The sequence below is a fragment of the Chenopodium quinoa genome, unplaced genomic scaffold (assembly GCF_001683475.1).
Source record: "Chenopodium quinoa cultivar QQ74 unplaced genomic scaffold, ASM168347v1, whole genome shotgun sequence".
Classification (NCBI taxonomy): domain Eukaryota; kingdom Viridiplantae; phylum Streptophyta; class Magnoliopsida; order Caryophyllales; family Amaranthaceae; genus Chenopodium; species Chenopodium quinoa.
This window is the reverse complement of record NW_018744904.1, coordinates 818,028-824,437: the sequence shown is the minus strand read 5'-3', so window position 1 is coordinate 824,437 and position 6,410 is coordinate 818,028.

Below are 6,410 nucleotides of genomic sequence, written 5' to 3'. Positions count from 1 at the left end.
AAGTTCAGTAAGTGTTATTCTTGGAATGGCAAATTTTAGCTCAATTTTATAAAGACCTAGGGTTTCTATATTGGTTGATTTAAGAACTTAATTAATCATAGCAACATTTGAAATCCTAAACATGCATCTATCATACCATTCAATTATATATAAACACAATTATATATATAGAACAAAAGTAAAAGATGCATTTGGCAACTAGCATGACCCCTTTAGTTTTCAAATCCCCATGGGTCTTTGATGCAACTTCTTGGCTTGTCTTCTTAGAAACGCCATTTTCGAGACATCTCCACTAAATATGCATATGACTAGGATTAATCTAAATATTAAGGTACAAAAATACGCAACGGTATGCATACCATATTTAAGTTTACAAAAATACATAACGGATCGCAGTCTGTATTTACTATCCTAGTCGGACCCCACTAGTTGCCATTTTCACAAAACCTGTGATAGAATATACATTCCATTCATCCATTCACTATATATGAATGACCCATGCATTTTACAACGAAAAACAAGTAACAATGCATAACACGCGTAAACTAGTAACTAACTTAGGTGGTTAATCCGATTAATGTGCCTAATTAAACCTAGTCAAAGTTGTTAACCGATTATGTGATTAAAACACAATAAATTAGCTCAAGTTATTAAAAAAGCTCCCACTAAATTCCACATCCAACTTAATTAATCCAATTAATTAAGACAGTTAACCCAAATTTGCCAATTATTTTGCAAGTGCCGGCAAAACCGAGGCCTAGCCTCGTTAAAATAAATAAATGTTAAAATAAATAAATAAAATAATTAAAACCGGCCCAATAAACGCAAAAAGGTAGCCCACCAAATGGACAAGTGCCAAGCCTTCAACAAACTCATCTCAGACGACATTAAGAAGAAAATTGAAAGGGCTGGCGGTTTATGGGCAGATGAGTTGCCTAATTTACTATGGGCCATCAGAATAACTGAAAAAGGGGCAGCTGGTGAAACTCCGTTTCTCATGACATACGGTACAAAAGCTGTCCTGCCTATTGAGCATTATGAACCAACTCTTCGAATCATGCTCCGTGATGAAGAGGCAAATTGGGAGGCCATGCGGTTAACATTGGACTCACTTCCTGAACGCAGGGGCAATGTCACCTTGCGTCATGAGATTTACCGTCTGAGAATGACAAGAGCCTACAACAGAAGAGTACACAAACGACCCTTGAAAGTGGGGGACTTTGTGTTACGAAAAATGGAGGCAACCGGTAGGGCCAATGAGCAAGGAAAGTTAACTCCCAACTGGAAAGGCCTCTACCGGATTTATGAAGAAGTAAGAGGCGGCAGCTACCGCTTGGAAACTCCAGAAGGTAGACAGCTAAACAGAACTTGGAACGTAGACAACTTGAAAAAGTACTACTTCTGAGACTTGTAAATTTTTTGTAAATAAAGTTTATTAATGAAAAGAAGCTTTATTTTCACTTGTTTGTTGCTTTCTGCATATTTACCGTATGTACAATGTACAGATGGACTTATATAAATTCTTAATGTTTGCTCCAACATGAGCAGGCAACCGGCGACGCCCATTCTTCGTCGAGGAGAGCATCTCCCATTTGGGTTGTACATTGTTCTATAAACTATAATACAAACGTCGCTACCGATTGTCTTGATTTAAGATAACTCGCAGTTGTTTGAATAATCAATTGAGATCTGGATATAACCGGTTATTGCTCAAAGGCAATACAAACGGTAACTAATATCTTGGTTGGATATAACCGGTCATTGTAAAGTAGCAATATAAACGGTTATCATAATTGAAGATTTACGTTAAGTCAAAACCTTAGCAGCTAAAACGTAACTTGGTTAAGACACCTGCACACGGTCAATGACCGCTTGCTATTAAACAGCTGGCAAAGATTGACTAACCCAAGGGGTAAGTCACAGCCGGTTTATTCAAAAAATTCAAGTTGGAACCATGACACCATAGAGAAAACTGCTTGTTATTCTAACTTAGAATTAAAAATTGAGAATTGTTTCAGAGACGGTCAATGACCGCTTGACGTCCACCAGACGTTTATTGGACGACTGCACGCTTGGGTTGGGACAATTACCAAGCAAACATCCGTCCAGGGGCAAATTAGCCTGGTGCAACCAGTTAACCGCATGCACTCTGGTACTTAACATAAAATGCTAAAAAATAAAAACCCGCATGCGTTCAGATACTTAGCAAAATTGCAAGAATTGAAAGATTGAAGCACGATTGGACAAATGCCGACACTTCAGCCGGTAGAAAATTTCATTAAAAGCCGGCTAAAAGGCCGGGAGAAAAATTGTTAACCGGATCCCCATCCGGTGAAAAGACATAAAATACACGGCACGCAGGCCGGAAGTACAAGTAGCTTAATTACTGAGTCGGGGTAGAGGCAACATCCTTGGCAGGCGGGACCGGAGCAGAGGTCTCTTGGACTTCCTCGTGATCCTCTTCCTCCCTCTCAGAGTCCGCCTCCTCCTCCTCCTCGATGGCTGCGGCTTCCTTCTTCAGCCAGTCCTGGAAGGGCTCGGGCTGGTTCTCTTCCTTAGCCAAAATAGCGAGATCAGCATATTTGTATGCAAGTTCCCAGGTGTTGTACTCCGCCTTTGGACTCAAAGGAGGACCAAGCTATCCTCATGTGGTTTTCACAGTCGTGCTCATTCACCTCGATGAGCCGGCTCTAATCAGCCTCCAATGTGGCCCTGAAGTTTTTCTCAGCGGTGGCCCTTTCCTTCAGTAGGCGGTCATTATCAGCTTTTAAAGAGGTATTCTCCTTCTTGGTTTCATCCAAGGACTTGAGAGCATCATCTTTCTTTTTTAGCTCGAGCTCAGCATTGTCAACTGCCGCCTGCAGAATATGGATTTTGGTGTTGGCCTCATCGAGGGATTTTTGAAGCCGCTTGAGAGATTCCGCCTGTTACAAAAGCATAGACTTAGTCTCGAGGTCATGAATAATCATTTGATACTAAGCAACATCAGACGTGTCGATATCGGCTCTTTTTGCCCGCCTTACCTCTTCCTATTTCCGGGCATACGACTTCTTCAGCCCCTCCACCCGCAGCATCGTCTGTATATTAAAAGCGTTAAAGTGCAGTCGGCAAATACTAAGAAGTCAGTAAAACTGTAAGTGAAACATTCATACCTCAGCCAGTTGGGCCAGGATGCGGTCAACGTTGAACGCATGTATACCCGGGATGGCCTGCTTCTCTTCCTTGGAGACGACCTTCAGTATGTCCTTGGAAAACTACTGTACATCCGGCCATCGAGGATACATATCTGCACTAGAAAGAGATGGTCAGAAAGCAGCATAACTGCCTCCAATAGATTGCCGGCTGCCAGAGGAACCTTCTGACTGAAGACGAGAATGTGACTTGACCCGCATGGGTCAGCCAAGCTCAAGGGAGTTGTAGAATTCAGCAATACCTTGGTGAGGCGGTTGAAGGCTCAAATCGCCTGCAGCCCTAGGGGGCGGGACACTAGATGGCACCGCAGCAGCATCCGGCTGGGAGGCAAGGTCTACGCATATTTATAGACTCTTTCCTCCAACAGTCGCCCGAGAGGCTGTCTGAGCAGACGAGGTCTTCCTGGACTTGTTGCCAGAAGTCTCCTCACCAGACCTTGGTCTGATGACCCTGAAAAAGGATCTAGGAGCCCTGTCTCCCTCCTAGAAAACAAGTCAGAAATTAGACATAAAGCTGGGACCAGGCACAAACTAAACAAACGGTTTATCACCGTCTGTACACCAAGAAGTAAAGCAGTAAATTAGAAGTTAAGTCAGGCGGTTAATACCTTATTTTTAGCCGCCTGCACGGCTCTCTTCTTCTCCGCATTCTCCCTCAAAAACTCAAAAGCGGACAAAAACGCCTCGTCCCTCAAAAACTCGTGTTTAGGTACCAAGTTTTTGGGTACACTAATTATCCGGTTGAGAGGGTGGTGGTTATAAGCTCAAAAAACCCCGCCTCTATTATTTTTTTGTAATCCTCATCCGGGATTTGAGGCAACTTGCACTTCTGTCCTAGAAGGTCTGGTTTCCAGTTGTATGTGCGAAGTTCAAAGTTTTCTCGCTTAATGGTAGCAGAAACCAGATAGAAGCGGGTTTTCCATCTCTGACCACTTAGACGGTTTGTTTAGGGTCATCAAGTATTTTGGGTAAGTGGTTAAGGTGTACCATGCCCTCCACTCGCCTGGACTTCGGCTTAGATAGTGCATCTTGGCAAAGGCCTCCCAGCTGGGATGGAGACCCTGCATCTCGCAGGCGGTGATGTAGCCCAAATGTTAACCTAGGAGTTTGGGGTTAACTGCCACAAACCTAGGCCATATCCTCTAAGGATAGCCTTTATTGCATTATGAAGGAGGAAGCGGAGCCCCACCAAAAATGCTGCCTCATAGCAGCCAAAATATTTATTGGCGCCTGACTGGTCGTCATTCCAGGCTATGGTCCCAAACTTAGGCGGCACCCAGATGGTGTAACCCGCATCTAGAGGACGCTTGAGTTTAACCGTCTCTAGGTGCCTCTCCATATTTGCCCTGTCTTTGGCTGAAATATAGATGTGAAGTGGATCCCCTTTATTATTCCATGTTGGCCTCTCCTCCTCCTCACTATCCACATCCGGAGTTAGAGAGTTGCTTGAGGCTACAAAGCGAGAACTAGAGGCGGATCCACTCCCGTCTCTCTCAGAGGCACTCTTATCCGCCTCCTCCTGACCAGAAATGGAGGCGACCTCTCCTCCGTCTCCATTCTCGGACTCTAAAATCCCATCACTGGGTGTGCTAGGTGTGCCCATGGAGGATCCTCTTGCCATCTCAGCCTGATCTCCCTCAGGTGACTTTTCTTCGATGCTCTCCTCCCTATACTCCGGATCTACAACCGTCTTCCTAGTCCTAGCCATAGTGTCCTGCACAGACATGGAGACGGTCGGATTGGGAGATGAGCAAGAGTGATCCAGGCACCCAGAGGCAATACCCCCAGTTCTAGACTCGGCCGTACCAGGGGACCGGTTGTCCTCTAAACTACGCTGTGCCGTGTGTGCTATTGGTGAATCCATTAATGGAACAAATGTACACAAATAGAAATATATAAAAGAGTTGAGAAGAGGTGAAGCGGTACCTATGAGTTGAGTTGCGAAGTAGTCAAGCGGTGACGGGCTGAATTAGCAGGCGGAAACTGAACAATGGCTTGCAAGATGCTCAAGCGGGGGATCGGTTGTACCCACTTGAAATGCCAAAGCTTGCTTGAAGGGTACACAGGCGGTTCTAAAGAATAGATAACCGGATGTACCCCTTTGAAAAAGAATAACTTTTTGCAAACTACCCAGACGGTGTACCGACTGTGAGTAGTGAAATGAAAGCAATTGCTTGCAAGGTATACAAGCGGTTGACAGAGTTTATCTCTCTAAAAAACGGATGTCTCTCTCTAAGTTTTGGAAACATCAAAAAGGGAGGGGTAAAAAAATCTATTTATAGAAGGGTAATTCAGGGGGCATCCCCGTAATTTCCCTAGAAGACCAACGGTTAAAAACCGCCCACCAACGGCCGCCTGACAGGTGTCACTGGTGCCACGTGGCATGCCACATGACACTCGTGAGGGGCAAATGTTTTAGGCATTTTTACCCAATACACATGGTCCAATAGAAAGGTGACACATGTCACCTCAGGAGAGGGTCCTAGAGAACCAATCCTCTACTGACACGTGGCATTCTCAATGATTGGGAAAAATGGCGGCCTTTATGGCACAATTCCCGAGGAAGACAACCATTCCTAGGTTTCCGTAACCTAGGATGGCGACACGCATTTTGAGACCCAATAAATAGGGAGATGTTCCCATCATGGGACGCATTTAGAAAAATTCACAAAAAATAGAGCAATCATTAATTGCAGATATTCTCTCGGAATCCGAGAAAATACTTTACTTTCCGCGCTCTTTACAGACTCTTTACACGTTCTAACTTGATCGTCGGAGGCGGACTCCACTCAACTGGAGTCTTCGTTGTTTTGTAGGTACAGGCGTTCAGAGACCAGTCTTGGAATTGTAACTCTCCCGCAGGACATAAAAAAACCTCGAAACAGGTGTGGTGCCTGCAATTTGCAGGCTGGGTGTTGCAGGTAAAAAGGCCAAGCAGGCTGACACTTTATGGCTGAGAGTAAAATGCCAACCAGCATGGTGTTTTTACCTTGGCCATCAGTTAGAGTAAAAACGCCACCCTAGATGACACTTTTGCTTTGACTGAAATTTTAAGACTGAAATTTTTGTAAAAAATAGCCATGATAAAAACGCCAGCCTGATTGGCGTTTTACCCTAAAAACTTAGTTTGGTAAATAATTTTGCCACCCGTTTACTTTGAAAGGCTGGGTGTTGCAGGTAAAAAGGCCAAGCAGGCTGACACTTTATGGCTGAGAGTAA